The sequence below is a fragment of the Lepidochelys kempii genome, chromosome 6 (assembly GCF_965140265.1).
Source record: "Lepidochelys kempii isolate rLepKem1 chromosome 6, rLepKem1.hap2, whole genome shotgun sequence".
NCBI lineage: Eukaryota > Metazoa > Chordata > Testudines > Cheloniidae > Lepidochelys > Lepidochelys kempii.
Window position 1 is genome coordinate 7,386,620 of NC_133261.1, and position 20,347 is coordinate 7,406,966.

Below are 20,347 nucleotides of genomic sequence, written 5' to 3' on the forward strand. Positions count from 1 at the left end.
TGCTGCTTCCCTGAACCCACGTGAGGAGAACAGGAAGTCAGCTGAGGTAGTAGGAGCCAGTTAGGCCCTTAAGACGCTGATTTCTTCCCTCACTCAGGCCCTGCTACCAGCCTGCTTATTTGTCCCCTTCAACTGAGTGTTGAGAGCCACTATAGCTGGCACAGAACAGCAGTCATGAGTGAAAGAAGAAAACGTCCCTCTGAGGCAGCATTCAGAAAAAGAGAAATGCTTCTTTTGCTTTCTTTATCTAAGCAGGAAGGAGCTCTCCTGAGATACGTAGACACAAATGTTCACAGTGAGCCTTCCAGCCCCAGTGAGGATGTGAGTGGTGAGGAGATACCTGATCTTCCAGTTCATCAGAGTGCAGGTGACCTGGCAGCTACTGCAGCGTCCCTATCTGCATCTCCAATGGATGTAACCATGCACGTTCCTGAAGAAAAGTGTAGATCAGAGAAGAGTGTGGTGGAGGCGCAAGAAACTGCTGCTGCTGAGTTGAATTCCTTGAGTCTAGATGATCTAGGACTGTGGACCCACTTGAGCAGTAGCCTGAGGGACTTCCTTGTACTGCACGGGCCACAGCAAGTGAAAAACTTCATGTTCCCCAAAGACAATGAAAATAGTAGTTCCCATCCAACACATTACTGGCATGAAATCCCCAATGGTGAGAAAGTGGAGAGGCCACGGCTTATGTATTCAAAAATCGAGAATACTGCATTCTAATGTTCCAGCCTCTTGGGGCTCTACAGAAACAAAGGACTGGAGAAATCTGGCATGCCATGAGAAGGCAGCAAATCACCAGAGAGCATTCCATAGGTGGAAAGAGCTTGAGATGAGACTAAGGTTAAAGGCCTCCATAGATGATCAGCCTCAAGAGAAGATTGCATCAGAGTCTCTTTCCTGGCAAAATGTTCGGAAAAGGCTCCTTGCCATTGTGAGAATGCTTGCTACCCAAAACCTAGCACTGCGTGGCATGTCAGATCAGCTGTATGTGCCAAACAATGAAAACTTCCTTAAAATTGTGGAGCTGATGGCTGAGTTTGGTGCTGTACTCCAGGAGCTTCTAAGAAGTGTCATCACCCAAGAAATGTACACACACTACTACCTTGGAAAACCATTCAAAATGGGATCATTCAGTTACTGGCAACAAAAGTCAAATGGATGATTGTGGGAGATCTTAAGTCAGCAAGATATTACCCTTTTATTCTGGACTGCACACCTGACATCAGCCATACGAACACATGCCTTTAATGGTGAGTGTTGTGTGCAGGCCACAGAATCTCACCCACCCACTCCTAAAATAAACCTCTCACCTGCATCTGAGCCATTGAAGTCCTCAAATCATAGTTTAAAGACTTCAAGGTGCAGAGAATCCTCCAGCAAGTGACCCGTGCCCTATGCTGCAGAGGAAGGCAAAAGAACCCCAGGGCTTCTGCCAGTCTGCGCTGGGGGAAAATTCCTTCCTGACCCCAAATATGGCAATCAGCTGAACCCTGAGCATGTGGGCAAGATTCACCAGCCAGATACTACAGAGAATTCTTTTCTGGGTAACTCAGATCCCATTCCATCCAACATCCTGTCCCAGGCCACTAGGCCCCATCTACCACAAATAGTCAAAGATCAATTAATTGCCAAAATCATGTTAACCCATCATACTATCTCCTCCATAAATTTATCAAGCTTAATCTTGAAACCAGCTAGGTCTTTTGCCCCCACTGCTTCCCTTGGAAGGCTGTTCCAGAACTTCACTCCTCTGATGGTACTCTCCTCTAATTTCAAGTCTAAACTTCCTGTGGAAGTAACAAAAAGGGATTTAAGTTCAGCCATCTTAGTTCTGTTGAAAAGAAAGCAAAAGTCAGGCTAACTCTAATGCAAAACTTGTAAAGGCAAAACTGGTAAGCGTATAAAAATTGCAAAGCAAAGCTGGTTTTAACCTTGCCTTACAATAACAATAAAATGTAATTGTTTAACATTTTTGCTACAAATAAAATATAAACAAGTATAAACAAAACAAAGCTTTATTATTACATAAATAATAAAAAGGTATAAATACTTGCTTTACATTTTTTATACTTTAAAAATTTGCGTAAGGACACTCTGTCCAAATGGACATCTTCCTTCTTGCAATTGCCCAAAAATAAAACTGTCTCTAACTTGTTGCATCCAAACTAAAAGTAAGAACTTGTTTTCTTCCACAATTTGGTGCCGTGACTCGGATAACGATGCCCGGCTAAAACAGCAGCAACTACTACAAACCTTTCCCCTTCAAAGCCCAAAGCACCAAACAAAAGGTAAAAAAAAACCTATAAAAATCGATACTGGGGTATCAAAAAAAAAATCCTAACCATGGGACTGTCTGTCCCTTTGGGCTCGCGCCATGCAAACTTATTTATTATGCAACAAGGCCAAATGCAAAGTGGTGCTGAAAAACTTTTTTCCGCACCCCCAATATGAGGTTGAGGTCAAACCTAATCAAAGCTAAAAATTTTTGTTGCCTCAATAAGGGTGTATTACGTCCAAACATAAAACATTAAGGTTATAGATTAAAAAAATGCATCTAAATATAAAAGTAAATAAAATAAAAGTAAATAATAAATGTGTAAAAAGTAAGTGCTGTTATCAAGGTCTGGGACTTAAGCTAACCTCAGGCACACCAGGGCCCTCACTCTCTAAGTAAAAAAGTTCTAAACATAAGGGGGGAGGGGTCAGCCAAACCTCATGACCCAGCAAACAGTGCAAAAAAGTAAAAGCCCTTCCTACTTATAAGCTGCTACCCCGCAAACCCTTTCCCTAAAGTATGTAAAAATCTTTTTAGCTTTTAAGCAGCTAACACAGCAAACAAAATAAACTGGGGAAACTATTTTATAAGCCGCTAAGTGAACAAAATACTCCCTTGTGTAATTAAAAGTTTTACATAATAATCCCTCTAAACAATTCCCACTAAAAGGTACCTTCAATTTAAATAAAATCATACACATTAAAAAAAAAAGCTACAAAAACCTCCATAAGTCTCAAGTGCAAAAGCCAAAAAACTCCCTCCCCAAATTAAAAACTCAAGTACAAAATGTAAAAACTAAATGTAATGCAACCAAATGCCTCCCTACCCAAACTATATTGTTAACCCTCTCAGCTCTTTCATATCCCCAATTAGTTAAAGCTAAATGAAAAAAAAAAATAAAGGGGGGGGAGGGTTAATTTAAAAGTCAGTTTGGCCTAAAAATAAAAAAAGCTGCCCTGCATTCAAAAATCAAAAAACAGAGACCAAGCCAAGTAGAAAAAAACTGCTTTCACACCCAGCTGGCTGTAAAAAAAATATAAACACACATAAAACAAAAAGCAAATAAGTTGCAAAACTAAAATTACATTTGCAAAGATTGGCTGCCCGGTAAAACCCAACAGTCTGCCTTTGCAACCCTAAAGCCAGAATGGTTTGAAAACGCTAAAAAGGCCACAAACAGCCGGCGTAAACTAAAATACCAAGCAAAGATCCCTAAAAGGAACGCCCCAAAAAACCCAGGGCATAAAAATCCCTCCGAAAAGGAAAAGCAAGTTACAAAATTTTGCAGCGTACCTCTAAACAATCTATACACAAAACAACCTACCATCCACCTTTCTCTCTCTATCTCTCTCTCCTACCCCCAGGGCTGGCTAGCCCAGGCAGCGTGTGTACATGTATAAAAGTGGGTCAAGGTTTAAGTATTAACATTTTTTCTTCCTTTAAGTAACGTAAAAGCAGTTCCTACACTCACCACTGTGTTAGTTTATTAATAAAGATTTAAAATTCAGTCACATGGTGGGTGCTCTTCATCTCCACCCCTGTGATCCTGTGGTCTTAGCCTAATTAACTAAGGCACAGGCAAATTGGTAACAAAAAATCTGAGACAGTTGAAGAAAAAATTGCAAAGGGAAAAAGCCCTGAACAGTGCACCCCATCTATCTGTTTTATCCTTGTTATTTCACGTTTGCTTTGTTTGGCACTGTTGGTATTATAGGTTAAAAATTGCATAATTAAAAATAAGCCCCACTCTCCATTGTAGTATGCCTAAAAACCAAAAAAAAAAAAAAAAAAAAAGTTTAGCATTCTGCTCTCCACCCCGGGCTGCAAACAAAGGGTGCAGGTGGGTCAACCCCAAGTCATAGCAAAACTAAGCAATAAAAAAAAATTTAAAAAATATGTGTACCCAACAGCTCAAGAAAATGAAGCAACTAAAAGCATAAATCACTATCCAAGCAGAAACTCAAACCTCCACCCCAAACAAGTTGCAAGCCTTAAAACTAAACTTCCAGGCAAAAAAAGCGGAATGCACACTCCTGAAGCCCTGGCTAAGCAAGTACCAGCCTTTCAGGAACATGTGAAAATGTAACCATGTGGGCTCAGCATATGCCGCAATGGCCGTGTGTCTGCCGTAAAAAAACATGAAACAGTGACAACGCCAATTGGCCATGCATTCTGCCCAGGTGGCCAGCCTCACACGCCACCACCCGGGTAGCCCTTGGAAATAAAAATGTTTCCAAAAAATAACCCAAAGGGGTGGGGGCTAGTTAAAAAGCCCACCCTCCTTGCTAAAGTGGTAATAAAACAAGGCTTGTACCCATAAAAAGGAACGGTTCCGCAAAAAAAGCAAAATCGGGCCCAAGCAAGCAACACAACATTTTTTTTTAAAGTTAAAAACTTTAAAAGCATAGCTAATTACAAGCATCAAAAATTTAAATCCCTAGAACAATTAATTAACTTAGATTTTACTATTTTAAGTGTCATTTTAAAAAATAAGTAATTTAAAAAAACTAAAGTTAACTCTATAATTGTTAAAAAAATTAAGCAGATAAATTTTACAAAATGCTGGAAAAAAAAAGAAATTCTTGGTTTTTTTGCAGCCAGTCGGAAAAAAAAGGGGCCCTTTTCCAAAAAAAGGTCTGCAAATAAATCCAGGCAAAAAAATGATTTAATTAAAATCATTTGGCCATATTATGAAAATATAAAAATATAAAAATATTTTTAACGTTCAAAATATCCCATATAAGCAAACAATTAAGTAATACAAACCGGTCAGTAAAAGTAAAGGTATATCACATGACTACAAATAAACCTAAAAAATATAAAATGTAAATTAGTGGGTTTTATAATGGGGTTAATATAATGGCCATTCCAGGGGTCTGTAGTATATATATATATAAAAAATGGGTCCTTATTGATTTTGGTGACCCAATTAGAAAATAATTAAATTCATATTTAAAAAAGGTGTGTTCTGCCACCAAAAAATTACCTGTACTAAAATAGTCCCAGTAATTAATAACCTAATCTGTACCATATTGCAATATACCCCTTCCTATGCTATTCATGTCAATGCTTCTTAAAGGTACATAAAAATTTTAAACAAATGTGGTACCGTATTTATTGAAAAAAAAGTTTTAAAATACTAATTTACAGTAATTTATGTTACATTAAAAAATGTAAAATTTGTTTGGCCCTATCTCATTTCAGGTCAATTTTATATATCCAAACTGCTCCAAGGGGGCTGCTGTTCTGTTGGCACAACAAAGGCCGTGGGTCTCCTCTAGAAAAAGGAAATCTGGTAAAACACCTATAAAATGGTGCCAGGAGTGCAGCAGCAATTTAAAACATTTCAAGGCCAACAGCATAATAAAAAATTAAAACAGCTAAAAAAGGCCACTGGTCTTATTACTAAAGGACAGTTAACCCAGGTACAGGCTAAAGTTGGTAAATTACATGTTATCTCCACCCTTAGTTCAAGGACCCAAAAGCTGTTCACAAAAATGGTATTAAATATCACTAAGGCAAAAAAAAAAAAGCAGTAAAAACTGGCATGTTCAAACATGCAGAATTTCCCAGATAACCAGCTAACGGCCATTCAAAGTAACCTTAAGCATCAGGCTTGGTCCACTGCCCTTACTAGTGCTTCAAAAGTGCCATCTGATCTGTGGCCGTAAAAACAAACTTAAATGTTTTCAGGGTAAAGTTTCAGGCACTCGCAGTGCTCCTTCCAAGCCTACGGGCCGGTTAAAGGGGTGTGGGCTCCCACATACCAAATCCTGCCAGGTCCATAAAAAAATGCAGGTAAAGTTAAATAATTCACTGTAATATTTAAAAAATTAAACCACCTTGTATGCCTAGCCAATTTGTTGTCAGTGCTCCTAAAATAACACCTAATGTTTAAATAAAAATAAAAAATTAATAAACACTTTGGCCTTTAAAGCCCCCACAGCTTCAGTGCGTACAAAAGCTAAATCCAAAAAAAGTCGTCACTGTTTATAACAATGGTTGTTAAAAAGGTAGCAAACAGAAAACGACCCGAACAAAACACCTAATTTCCCAGTTAGTAACAGCCGTGTAAATGTTGAGGCCACCACTTTGTAAAATATACATTTTAATCTCATCACTGCTGCCAACAATTCCATTATTGGCCTGCAAATAAAGTCCTACAATTAAATCTTAGGTTTCAAATACCTTTGAATTAAACTACCTTCATACCAAACCAATTCCAAAACCTACACTCACTCCTACCAAAGGTTCAAAAAATCTCTAAATTACAAGGTCAAATTTATGTACTTCAAGTTATATTGTATTTATGTACTTCATTGATGTACATATATATTTATGTACTTCAAAGTATATTATATTATACTTCAAATTATATATTCAATTAAAAACCATGCATTCCACAATTTATAAAGTGTCTATCATAATGCAATGTGTTATGTAACTAAGGCTATAAATCAACCCCAGCAGATTGTTACAATAAAAACAGTAATGTTTATATTGTTTTTGTGTAGTTTAAAAATATGTTGTTGTAAAAAATGTAATAACAAAAATACCTTTCATGTTCAAACAGCGTGCTTTGTTGTTATATCCAGTCACAGTTGATAAGGCTAACCATTTAATCTAAAATCAAAAATACAAAATCTATTAAAAATAAAAAATTTAAAATGGTAGTTGTGCTAAAAAATGCACAAAAGGCGGGGGGGGGGCGGTGTAAAAACAAAATTAAAAAACATTAAATGTCGGCCTCTCAGTTGATTTAAAAACAAAGCAACAGTCAGGCTAATGCAGAACCATAATAACACAAAATTTGTAAAGGCAGACCTGCTTAAGCGTATAAAAAACTGCAAACAAAGCTGTTTAACCTTGCCTTAAAATAAAAATAAAATGTAATTGTTAGCAAAAAATTTTAAAAACAAATAAAATATCAAAAAAGTATAAACAAAGACACCATCTTATATAATCAAAGGGTATAAATACTGCTTTATATTGTTTATACTTTAAAAAACTACTAAGGCAAAGGTATTCTTCATCCATTGCATTTCTTCCCTTGCAATTGCTTAAAAATAAACTCTTTTTGGCTTGTTGCATTCAAACTAATATATTATGTGTATATATATATTTTCTTCCACAGTACTAAACCACAATTGCTCCAAAACAAACAAACAAACAAACAAAGCCGCTCACTCTGCTAAAACCGCCAAAGTCCAAAAATTCCTAACTACAAAGGACATTAAAAACTGGCCCTGGTAAACAAGGCGAAGCGTTATACACTGGCAAAAAAAAAACCCTTGTAAAATCCATGCTTAATAGTGTGGTATTAATTGGGTTTGGGGGTTTATTCCAAGGCTGCGCCCTGTGTTTTTCAATAAGTACCTTCAGCATGTATTGCCCTCCCTACTTCGCTTTCAAATAACAAATACCAAAGGTGCCTTGTTGCCACTGCCCCTGCCATTCCCTCCATGATACTTCTACCCCCGTAACACATCCAAATACAAACAACACCATATATTCTAATAAAACCCAATGGCCAAGGCCTTCACATTTTAATAATGTAATTAAATATTGTTTAAAAAATTAGGTTAAAGGTTCAAAATATCCTATCTAAGAAAACAATTAAATAAAAAACAAACTAGTCCATAAAAAGAAAAGTATACAATATCACTACAAATAAGCCTCAAAAATCTAAAATTAAAATTCGTGGATTTTATAGTGGGGTTAATATAAAAGCCATCTTAGGGGTCTATAATATGTCATAAAAAAGGTCCTTATTGGTTTTGGTTGCCCAATTAGTAAATAATCAAATTCATATTTAAAAAAGGGTGTGTTCTGCCACCAAAAATTTACCTGTACTAAAATAGTCCCAGTAATTAATAACCTAATCTGTACCATATTGCAAAATACCCCTCCTATGCTATTCATGTCAATGCTTCTTAAAAGTATTTTAAATTATATAAACAACAAATGTGGTATGGTACTTTACTAAAAGAAATGTGTTAAAGTAAGAGTAATTAATGCTATATTAAAAACTATAAAATTTACTCTTCCCCTATTTAGCTTTCAGGTCACGTATATCTATCCCAACTGCTCCAAAAAAGCTGCCATTCGGTTAGCAGAGCAAAGCGCCCGTGTCTCCTCTAAAAAAATATTTGGTCAAACACCTGTCAAGTGGGGCCAATAGTGCAGCAGCAATTGAAAACATTTATAAAAGCCAACAACATAATAAAAAATCAGGGCAGCTAAAAAAGGCCACTAGTCTTATGACTGAAGCACAGTTAACCCAAGTGCAAGCTGAAATGGATAAATTACATGTTATCTCCGCCCTTAGGTTAATAACCCAAAAGCTATTAATAAAAATGGTATTAAATATCACTAAGGCAAAAAAAATTGCAATAAAATCTGGCATGTTCCAAATTTCCTAAATAACCAGCTAACGGCCATTCACAGTGACTTTAAGCACCAGGCCTGGCCCACTGCCCTTACTCGTGCTTCAAAAGTGCCATCTGATCTGTGGCCGTAAAAACAAACTTAAACGTTTTCAGGGTAAAGTTGCAGGCACTCGCAGTGCTCCTGCCAAGCCTACGGGCCGGTGAAAGGGGTGTGGGCTCCCACATACCAAATCCTGCCGGGTCCGTAAAAACAATGCATAGAACATGAAACAATTCACGGTAATATTAAAAAAATTAATTCCCCTGGTATGCCGAGCCAATTTGTTGTCAGTGCTCCTAAAATAACACCCAATGTTTACATAAAAATAAAAAGCCAATAAACATTTTTGGCCTTTAAAGCCCCCACAGCCTCAGTGCGTACAAAAGCTAAAGCCAAAAAAAATTTGTCACTGTTTCTAACAGCGTTTGTTAAAAAAGTAGAAAACAAACACCGACCCTAACAAAACACCGGCTCTTCCAAGCTAGTTACAGCTGTGTAAACGTTAAGGTCACCATTTGCAAAACATACATTTTAATTTCACCATTGCTGCAAAAAATCCTTATCTATTGGCCTGCAAATAAAATCCTATAATTAAATCTTAGGCTTCAAATACCCTTTCATTAAACCACCTTAATACCCGAACAATTCCAAAACCTACACTCACTCCTACCAAAGGTTCAAAAACTCTCTAAATTACAAGGCCAAATCTATGTGCTTCAAAATATATATCAAATTAAAAAACATGCCTTTCATACCATCTATAAAGCATTTATCTTATGGACTAATTATAATATATTGTGCTATGCAACTAAGGCTACAAAATAACTCCAGCATATTATTACACTAAACACATTAATGTTTGTATTGTTTTTGTTTAATTAAAAAATATGTTATTGTTGTTATAAAAAACAGAATAACAAAAATACTTTTCATGTTCATACTAATTATGCATTATCGTTACATCCAACCAAAAGTTATGGAGCCGATCCTTTTAATCTAATATCAAAAATACAAGGTCTAATAACAATAAAAGTTTAAAAATGATGGTTGGGCTAAAAGCACTGAAGAGGGGAGTGTGAAAGTAAAAAAGGGCATTTAAGTGCAGCCATCTTAGTTCTGTTTAAAAAAAAAAAAAAAAGAAAGCAAAAGTCAGGGTAACTCTAACCCCTAAGAATTCAAAACTTCTAAAGTCAAAACTGGTGTAAGCGTACAAAAATTGCAAAGCAAAAACCTTGCCTTAAAAGAACAATAAAATGTAATTGTAGCAAAAACATGTTAAAAACAAATACAATATAAAAAATGTATAGACAAAGCAGATTTTTATGTAATAAAAAGGTATAAATACTTGCTTTACATTGTTTATACTTTAAAAATTTGCATAAAAACAGACACCCTGTCCAAACGGCTGTCTTCCTTCTTGCAATTGCCTAAAAATAAAACTGTCTGTAACTTGTTGCATGCAAACTAAAAGTAAGAACTTGTCTTCTTCCACAGTATCCATTTGTTCTTGTGTCCACATTGGTACTGAGCTTAAAGAATTCCTCTCCCTCCATGGTATTTATCCCTCCGATGTATTTACAGAGAGCAATCACATGTTCCCTCAGCCTTCTTTTGGTTAGGCTAAAGCAGCCAAGCTCCTTGAGTCTCCTTTCATAAGACAGGTTTTCCATTTCTCGGATCATCCTAGTAGCTCTTCTCTGTACCTGTTCCTGTATCCTTCTTAAACATGGGAGATCAGAACTGCACACAGTCTTCCAGATGAGGTCTCACCAGTGCCTTGTAGAACGGTACTAACACCTCCTTATCTCTACTGGAAATACCTCACCTGATGCATGCCAAAACCGCATTAGCTTTCTTCACGGCCATATCACATTGGTGGCCCATAGTCATCCTGCGGTCAACCAATCCTCCAAGGGCCTTCTCCTCCTCTGTTACTTCCAATTGATGCATCTCCAGCTTATAACTAAAATTCTTGTTATTAATCCCTAAATGCATGACCTTACACTTCTCACTATTAATTTTCATCCTATGACTATTACTCCAGTTTACAAGGTCATTCAGGTCTTCCTGTATGATATCCCGGTCCTTCTCTGAATTGGCAATACCTCCCAGCTTTGTGTCATACACAAACATTATTAGCATATACTCACTTTTTGTGCCGAGGTCAGTCATAAAAAGATTAAATAAGATTGGCCCCAAAACCGATCCCTGAGGAACTCCACTGGTAACCTCCCTCCAGCCTGACAGTTCACCTTTCAGTAGGACCCTCTGTAATAATTTGTATTCTTGAACTAATAATTCCCCATGTGGCACCGTAACAAACGCCTTACTGAAATCTAGCTAAATTAGATCCACTGTGTTTCCTTTGTCTAAAAAATCTGTTACTGTCTCAAGGAAGGAGATCAGGTTGGTCTGGCACCATCTAACTTTTGTTAAACCATGTTGTATTTTGTCCCATTTACCATTGACCTCAATGTCCTTAACTACTTTCTCCTTCAAAATTTTTTCTGTACTACAGATGTCAAACTAACAGGCCTGTAGTTACCCGGATCACTTGTTTTCCTTTCTTAAAAATAGGAACTATGTTAGCAATTCTCCAGTCATGTGGTACAACCCTTGCGTTTACAAATTCATTAAGCATTCTTGCTCATGGGCTTGCAAGTTCATGTGCCAATTCCTTTAATATTCTTGGATGAAGATTATCTGGGCCCCCCATTTAGTCCCATTCAGCTGTACAAGTTTGGCTTCTATCTCAGATATGGTAATCTCTACCTCCATAGCCTCATTCCCATTTGTCATGCTACCATTACCCTAAGATCCTCATTAGCCTCATTAAAGACAAAGGCAAAGTACTTGTTTAGCTATTGGGCCATGCCTAGATATTCTATGATTCTATGATTATCCTTAACTTCCATTCAGTCCTCAGTGTTTAACTGTCCCACTTCTTCTTTCTTTGTTTTCTTCTTATTTATATGGCTATAGCACCTTTTACTATTTGTTTTAATTCCCTTTGCAAGCTCCAACTCTACATGGCTTTTAGCCTTTCTCACTTTATCCCGACATGTTCTAACCTCAATAAGGTAGCTTTCCTTGCTGATCCCTCCCATCTTCCACACCCTGTATACTTTCTGCTTTGTCCTAATCACCTCTCTGAGATGCTTGCTTATCCAGCTTGGTCTACAAGTCCTGCCTATGAATTTTTTCCCCTTTCTTGGGATGCAGGCTTCTGACAGCTTCTGCAACTTTGACTTGCAGGAATCCCAGGCCTCCTCTGCCTTTAGATCCATAAGTTCTTCAGTCCAATCCACTTCCCTAACGAATGTCCTTCATTTTTTTAAAGTTAGCCCTTTTGAAATCAAAAACCCTACTCACAGATCTATTTTTTGTTATCCTTCCCTTCAGGTTAAGGTGAATTAGCTCATGATCACTGGAACCAAGGGTGTCCCCTACAACCATTTCTTCTAGGAGGTTCTCACAACTTACCAAAACCAAATCTAAAATGACATCCCCAGTTGTTGGTTCAGCAACTACTTGATGAAGGAATTCATCAGCTATCGCATCTATTAAAATCTGAGCCCTATTATTATTATTACTAGCACTTGTCCTCCAGTCTATATCTGGGAAGTTAAAGTCTCCCATGAGCTCACAGTTCCCATGAGTATTTACTTCATTAAAAACATTAAAGAGGGCAACAGTGGAAGAAAACATGAGTTTTTCATTGTGTCCCCCACCGCTTGGGTCACCACCACTGCTGCCTCTGTGTCTGCCTTTGCCTTCTCACCTCAGTCCTTCTCCTCCAGCAGAACTCCCCCTCAACCTCCCCTGTCTCCAGCTCTGGTGGCTGGCTCCTCTGCCGCTGCAGCCACCTACACTCCTTCCGGCCAGATGAGGGATTTCAAAACGTTCTGAAGAGTGCGCAGAAATGGGTAGAGGAGCTTCACACTGAAGCTATTTCCCCACCCATTCAAGAATACAAGAGTCACCAAAGAAGACGACATTTTGTATATGAGGCACGGGAGAATCTCATAAGAGACCCCGAACAACAATTCAAAGCTGAATTCTTTAACCGGGTGCTAGACTGTGCGATACAATCAGTTGCAGAATGTTTCATGCAGCTCAAGGATCACAGCAGCATATTTGGGATGTTGTAGGATGTTCCCAAACTCCTCACTGTACCTGAAGAAGACCTAAACCAGCAATGCAGGGCACTAGAAACCCTGTTGACACATGATGACATGTGCGATATTGATGCAAGTGATATAGGTGATGAACTGAAAGCCCTTTTCAGATACATTCAACAGGATCAACTCCAAAGGCTGTTCTGGAATATGCATGCACAAATAAGATGACCACCATCTTTCCAAATTATTTTGTTGCTCTGTGCATATTTCTAACACTTCCTGTAACAGCTGCCAGTGGAGAACACAGCTTCTCCAAGCTGAAATTAGTAAAAACACATCTATGCTCCACAATGACCCAGGAGAGGCTAGTCAGCCTTGCAACCATCTCAATAGAGTATGAGTTGGCCCAGACTGTGGACCTTCAGGAAGCAGAAGCAGTTCAAATCTCTGCAACCAAGAAGGCACGGAAGCACCACTTTGATTATTCAAACATCAAAATGCCAGTGTTAACTTTCAAATGCCTGAACAGCATATGTAACTTTTCTTGTCTGCATAATAAAGTGTACTGACAATTTTTGAACAAGGCATTTAAAGTTGTTAGTTCTCCTTTATTGGGGTAGGTAGCAGAGCAGTACCACGGGCGGAGTAGAACAGAAAGAAGGCAGAATTGAGACCTTTCAAAGTTTTGGCCCAAGCAAGGGGGCATGGGGGTGTCATTTGAGCTCCCCGCCTGATAGGGTGACCAGACAGCAAATGTGAAAAATCAGGAGAGGGGGTGGGGGGTAATAGGAACCCATATAAGAAAAAGACCCAAAAGTCGGCACTGGCCCTATAAAGTTGGGACATCTGGTCACCCTAATGCCTGAGGTGCCAAAATGTTGTGGGCCGGCCCTGCCGGCAGGTGCAGTGTATTGAATAAAACAAACACATACAAAACAGGATGTGATTGAAGAGAATTAGTCATTAAATTACTTATTTCTTTTCTGTTTATCTTGATGGAGGTATTAAATCAGGAATCACAGACTCTGCAAGCCCCAAAGCTGTGGGAGAAAGGTGGCATAAATCCCGAGTTGGAATTAGACTTTCAACAAACCAGAGAGCCGGAGGAGACAGACCTTCCCCAAGACAATGTCCTCTTATCGCCCTTTGTTCTGTAGTGGCAGTGAACATGGTTAGAAGAGATTGGCACTGCCAGGTGTGAATGGGGCTTGTGAGAGTGAAGTATTTTCATTGTATTCTGCAGATAATATTGCTCAGATTCAAAAGGAGATGCCGAGTTAACTCAAGCTACACCTTATGCATTGCCCTAACTCGACTCCTGTCCACATAGAAAAACCCTAAAGATGTGCTGCTTATAACTCAAGTGAGCCGGCCCCTCGGGGCACAGGCTAAAGCCTAAGTTAGCACAACTCACCAGCTAACATGATCTTTCTGTAGTATGGATGCAAGCTAGCTGCACTTGAGTGCTTCTAATTCGCCAATGCCTTCCCACTCTTCCCCCTGTGTCCCAAGAAAGGACAGACAAGTTCTCCCACCATCCACTGGGGAAGAATCCATACAGTGGCTCAGCTCACTGCTGTGCAAAGAGCCTTAGGATGAGCTCCTAAAAGTCTGAGTGCCCCACCTGAGTGAGTGCAGTGCCAGTCTGGACACAGCAGGACCTTTGTTTATTCACAGTGTGGCTCTTCTCATGTGAGAGAGGCTGATTCAAGCCCAGTAATTGAGTGTAGAAAACTCAAGTTAACTCTGCAGTGAAGACAAAGCCTCAGCTCTTTCGGCTGACAGGGATCTATTCTACCACAGTGGTTCTCAACTGGGGGGGTCTGTGGCCCTGTGGGTGACGGGTGTCACAAGCAGGCTTAAGAAGATCTGCCCAAATAAACCAGAGAGCATGGCTGGCCTTAGACTCGGAGGCTTCTCTATCAAGCCTTAAAACCCACAGATTGTGTTAATCACTCCTATTTATGGACCAGGCGATTCCACAGGCTACTGCCCACTACCTCCAACTGTAACACAAACTTTAACTGTGACATCAGCAACATTAACATGAGCTTTCTAGAAACGTGAAGATACATGATCTATTCTTTTTGTGTGGGGGAAGTATGAATTCAGAGTTAAGGTTTTGTGTTGCAGTTCAAGCTAAAGGCATTTTTTTGTGTGTACTGTATTTCTTTATAGGGTTGCCTCTCGGTCCAAGTGCTTAGCAGTATTTGGGGCCTCTCCAGGTTGTTTCCATTAAGAGGAGAAATTGATTATAAATGTCCCATATTTCTTGGTACAATCTTGTTTACTTAAGAAGAAGGTGCACACAGTTCTGTTTCCCTGAACACAGTAGAAATGCAAACTTGCTTATAGCCAGTCCTGCGCCCTAACAAAGGGCTTTTTCTTGGCTTCCTCCACAGCCACATTACCAAGGCTTCTCTGGGTTTCTGCTGGCTTCCTTATTCCTTTCGATAGTTATCTGCAACATAAATCCATTCCCCAGCCCCTGCATTTTTGCAATCAGTCCTAGGGTTCTCCTCAGCCTGCTTGTCTCACCTACTACTCAGGCCTTGCCATGCTGGTCCATGCCTTGGGTGGTGGGTTCTGTTGTTTTTGCTCCCACTAAACCATGGGGTATTTAATTGCTCCCATATTTAGCCTAACTGAAAGGGTGCGTTGTCCACACCTGAACTTCAAAGGTGGCTATCAATGGACGGGATATATTTGACCTCCTTGTAGGAGGTGGAAAGAAGAAGAAACTGCAGTCGTAGGTGGGGAGGGAGAAAGAGCACAGATCCTAGCTCAGCTGCAAAGGCCTCCTTTGCCTTTCACAAAGATCATCAGTGCTGGGATCCCCAGTGATTGAACTAAGGATCTCTTGTACCATGGGCCAATCATCAGGGAGAGAACTCCTGACTAAGGATGCATGACATTAATGGGGGGGGGGCATTTACAGAGGTTATAGCTGCCCCCACCATTCCTTCTCTCCCATGTTCCTCCCAGATATTCCTGCTCCCCCAGTCCTTCCATAGCATAGGCCAGAAGGGCCTCTCCTTGCCCCCCAGTAACCTCCCTTTGCAGCTGGGGAAGTGTCCCATCAGCACTGGCCCCTCAGAGCAGGACATCCCTTCCCGCAAGCCGCAGGAGAAGCTCTCGGAGAGCAGAACTGGCACCTGAGCTCTGGAAACCGCTTCAGGGACAAGTTTCCTCTCTCTCAATTTGACAAGGGGCAGGAAGAAGAGGCATAAATCCCTGGAGCTGTGTCGAGAGCTGGAGGAAAGGACTGTGTGTCCATGGCTGAAGGTGGGAGGGGAATGGATGGAGATGTGGTTCTCTGCTCTCTCACACGGAACGTGTCAGCCAGCACAGCTGAGCCATCGTGGGGTTCTGTTAATTTTCTGCTGTTAGATGCCTGCCCTAAATTACTGTCTCCCATCTGAATGAAGGCAAAGCAAGAGGGGCACTGTGCCCTCACCCTTGTCTGGACTTAGGGGATGTCTTCACCACCAAGCGTGGCAACGCTTTAATGTGGCTGTGTAGTCGCAGCACCAGCGCTGGGAAAGAGCTCTCCCAGTACTGTAAAAAAACCCACCCTGACCAGGGGAGTAGCTGCCAGTGCTGGGAGCATTTCCCCACCCCCGTGTCCCACCCAGCTACCAAGTGGCGGGAACTTTTACCAGCAGCGGAGGGTGGGGAACCCTGGTGGGCCAGCTTATATTCCATCTTAGTTCTGTTGAAGACTTGCCACTTTTAGGTCTGTAATCGAGTGACCAGAGAGATTGAAGTGTTCTCCAACCAGTTTTTGAATGTTATAATTCTTAACATCTGATTTGTGTCCATTTATTCTTTTACCTAGAGACTGTCCAGTTTGGCCAATGTACATGGCAGAGGGGCATTGCTGGCACATATCACATTGGTAGATGTGCAGATAAACGAGCCTCTGATAGTGTGGCTGATGTGATTAGGCCCTATGATGGTGTCCCCTGAATAGATATGTGGACACAGTTGGCAACGGGCTTTGTTGCAAGGATAGGTTCCTGGGTTAGTGGTTCTGTGGTGTGGTGTGTGGTTGCTGGTGAGTATTTGCCTCAGGTTGGGGGGCTGTCTGTAGGCAAGGACTGGCCTGTCTCCCAAGATTTGTGAGAGTGATAGGTCGTCCCTCAGGATAGGTTGTAGATCCTTGCTGATGCGTTGGAGAGGTTTTAGTTGGGGGCTGAAGATGATGGCTAGTGGCGTTCTGTTATTTCCTCATTGGGCCTGTCCTGTAGTAGGTGAATTCTGGGTACTCTTCTGTCTCTGTCAATTTGTTTCTTCGCTTCAGCAGGTGGGTATTGTAGTTGTAAGAATACTTGATAGAGATCTTGTAGGTGTTTGTCCCTGTCTGAGGGGTTGGAGCAAATGCAGTTGTATCGTAGAGCTTGGCTATAGACAATGGATCGTGTGGTATGGTCTGGGTGAAAGCTGGAGGCATGTAGGTAGGAGCGGTCAGTAGGTTTCCGGTATAGGGTGGTGTTTATGTGACCATCGCTTATTAGCACCGTAGTGTCCAGGAAGTGGATCTCTTGTGTGGACTGGTCCAGGCTGAGGTTGATGGTGGGATGGAAATTGTTGAAATCATGGTGGAATTCCTCAAGGGCTACTTTCCCATGGGTCCAGATGATGAAGATGTCATCAATATAGCGCAAGTAGAGTAGGGGCAATAGGGGACGAGAGCTGAGGAAGCATTGTTCTAAGTCAGCCATAAAAATGTTTGCATACTGAGGGGCCATGCGGGTACCCATAGCAGTGCCGCTGATCTGAAGGTATACATTGTCCCCAAATGTGAAATAGTTATGGGTGAGGACAAAGTCACAAAGTTCAGCCACCAGGTTGGCCGTGACATTATTGGGGATAATGTTCCTGACAGCTTGTAGTCCATCTTTGTGTGGAATGTTGGTGTTGAGGGCTTCTACATCCATAGTGGCCAGGATGGTGTTATCAGGAAGATCACCGATGGATTGTAGTTTCCTCAGGAAGTCAGTGGTGTCTCGAAGATAGCTGGGAGTGCTGGTAGCGTAGGGCCTGAGGAGGGAGTCTACATAGCCAGACAATCCTGCTGTCAGGGTGCCAATGACTCAGATGATGGGGCATCCAGGATTTCCAGGTTTATGGATCTTGGGTAGCAAATAGAATAGCCCTGGTCGGAGTTCCAGGGGTGTGTCTATGCGGATTTGTTCTTGTGCTTTTTCAGGGAGTTTCTTGAGCAAATGGTGTAGTTTCTTTTGGTAACTCTCAGTGGGATCAGAGGGTAATGGCTCGTAGAAAGTGGTGTTGGAGAGCTGCCGGGCAGCCTCTTGTTCATATGCTGACCTATTCATGATGACAACAGCACCTCCTTTGTCAGCCTTTTTGACTATGCTGTCAGAGTTGTTTCTGAGGCTGTGGATGGCATTGTGTTCTGCACAGCTGAGGTTATGGGGCAAGTGATGCTGCTTTTCAACAATTTCAGCCCATGCACGTCAGCGGAAGCACTCTATGTAGAAGTCCAGTCTCTTGTTTTGACCTTCAGGAGGAGTCCACCTAGAATCCTTCTTTTTGTAGTGTTGGTAGGAAGGTCTCTGTGGATTAGTATGTTGTTCAGAGGTGTGTTGGAAATATTCCTTGAGTCGGAGACGTTGAAAATAGGATTCTAGGTCACCGCAGAACTGTATGATGTTCGTGGAGGTGGAGGGGCAGAAGGAGAGGCCCCGAGATAGGACAGAGTCTTCTGCTGGGCTAAGAGTATAATTGGATAGATTAACAATATTGCTGGGTGGGTTAAGGGAACCATTGCTGTGGCCCCTTGTGGCATGTAGTAGTTTAGATAGTTTAGTGTCCTTTTTCTTTTGTAGAGAAGCAAAGTGTGTGTTGTAAATGGCTAGTCTAGTTTTTGTAAATTCCAGCCACGAGGAAGTTTGTGTGGAGGGTTGTTTTTTTATGAGAGTATCCAGTTCTGAGAGCTCATTCTTAATCTTTCCCTGTTTGCTGTAGAGGATGTTGATCAGGTGCTTCCGCAGTTTCTTTGAGAGCGTGTGGCACAAGCTGTCAGCATAGTCTGTGTGGTATGTAGATTGTAATGGATTTTTTACCTTCAGTCCTTTTGGTATGATGTCCATCTGTCTGCATTTGGAAAGGAAGATGATGCCTGTCTGTATCTGTACGAGTTTTTTCATGAATTTCCGATCTTCCAGTTTTGGACAGTTAAGATAGCGACCCTCATGTCTGTGATTGCGTGACCAGAGAGATGGAAGTGTTCTCCGACTGGTTTATGAATGTTATAATTCTTGACATCTGATTTGTGTCCGTTTATTCTTTTACGTAGAGACTGTCCGGTTTGGCCAATGTACATGGCAGAGGGGCATTGCTGGCACATGATGGCATATATCACATTGGTGGATGTGCAGGTGAACGAGCCTCTGATAGTGTGGCTGATGTGATTAGGCCCTTTGATGGTGTTCCCTGAATAGATATGTGGTAGATTGCGTGACCAGAGATCAGATATCACCATCGGCCCTTTACATGCTCCTCCTCCCACTGTCCTGTCCCTGCTTTGCCCCTTCACCCCCACAAGTCCTGCTGCTCCTCCATATCACCACCCCCCCCCCCCGCACACACACACACAGCAGGACATATCCCACTCCCAGCGCTGTGCGGAGAACCAGCTCCTGTTTGGAGCACTGCACTTATTAACAGTCTGGCCGGCAGACTCCTTCCTTCCCCCACTGCCTCTGGCTGGGCCAGCACCCTGGGAAAGCCCAAGACCCTCTGGCCCGGGCCACTGGCCAGGAGGAGCCGAGCCCTGCGTGTGTCAAAGCCCTGGGCAATGCATGTATGGGGAAGCCGCTAAGCTCTGGACTGGGGTGGGAAACAATTTCCAGCCTGTTCCCAACCTGACCCTGCAGGCTTCACAGCAGCCCCCGGACAGGGGTTTAGTGCCCTCTTTGCCCTGCGGTCCAGCCCCCAAGGAGCGTGGGGCTGCTCTTTCCCCTAGGCACCCTCCCCTGCTGAGCTACCTCTCTGGCCGGGTTCTCTGAAGCCTCTGCAATCAGGTTACCTGGGCCCTGGTGCACAGTGCATTCTTAAGGCTTAACCCCTTCCTTCCCACGCTGTAGCCGGGGGGGACAGAAGGCATCTAGGTTATGTTGGTGGCCAGCAGAAGCATGGAGGTCTTAGCTGATTTATGATACTGTGTGGGCAGGAAGGGACAAGCTGCTTCCAGCCACGGTGGGGGGAACAAGATGAGATGAGCTCTGCAAAGACAAGGGCCAGGTCATCATTTTCTCTCTACTCCTCCCCTGCGGCTGGAAGCAGCTCCTATCCCTTCCCTCCTGCACAGTGCCAAAAGGCTGCTGGTGGCCACATGCCACATTTTGGTATAAGCCCTGGCAGAAATGGGGGGAGGCATGTGAGCCTGCGTGCCCCCATCCATGTGTTGCCTTGGTAAGATGTGGCACCAGGTACCAGGAGGGGCAGGTCTGACCCGGGGACCCAGCCAGGCGTGGAGGGCAAAGAGCACCAGGCA